This window comes from Tupaia chinensis, unplaced genomic scaffold (assembly GCF_000334495.1).
Source record: "Tupaia chinensis unplaced genomic scaffold, TupChi_1.0 Scaffold000059_1, whole genome shotgun sequence".
NCBI lineage: Eukaryota > Metazoa > Chordata > Mammalia > Scandentia > Tupaiidae > Tupaia > Tupaia belangeri.
The window spans coordinates 493,293-494,120 of NW_006159517.1; positions in this window are offsets into that span (position 1 = coordinate 493,293).

Sequence of the window (828 nt, forward strand, 5' to 3'; positions counted from 1 at the left end):
CTCTTTCCCTCCCTTCTGTGCCCCAAGGCTGACACCCACAGCAGCCCTCCCCTGCTCAGTGCCTGCCTGCCCACTGTCCCCACCGTCCTGGGTGTGAGCAGAAACCCAGAATATCCGGACCCTGCAAAGACCTTGCTGCAGGTGTCCTGCTGTGCTGTTGGGAGGCACATCTCCCGAGGTACTGGTTGGACAGTATCTGTGCAGAAGCTGGTTCTGGGGGCCTGGGCCTAGAGCAGGCGGTGAGAAATGCAAGGCCGTGAGAATAATTCAGCACTGCTGTGTTTAAACGTTTTTTTGGGTCAAGGGGCTTTGAGAGAATTGTTCCTTCTCCTCAGCAAAACTGTATCGCCTGGGGAAGTTTCCAAGTGGTGGGAACTCCCCAGAGCCATGCTGTGGCCTCCCTGGAGAGTTTTGTGGATTCTTGTTTCAGAATCCTGCTTGGGAGTTTAATCTGAGATCCATGAACCTGGCTTGGCCACTTGAGAACTTGCTGTAATAAATAAGATGAATAAGGGAAATGAAGGCACAGGAGTAATAGAATGAAGGAGTGCAGGCTAGGCAAAGTCAGCACCCAATGGGTCGATCAACAGTTTTCTAGCAGAGGGGGGTTTTGAGTTGGAAAGACTTGAGGAGAGGAGAAGAAGGAGGAGGTGTCGGGAGGGTAGTCTTTCCACACCCTTGGCCAGTTGGGTCTGCTGAGATGGGGGCTTCCGATGAGTGCAGGAACACGTGCCCTGTGCATTACAGAGATCCTTCCATGCTTGGTTTCCCCACCTGTAATCAATCTGCTCCCCTGGGATTGTTAGCAGGTTAAAAATAAGAGCAGGA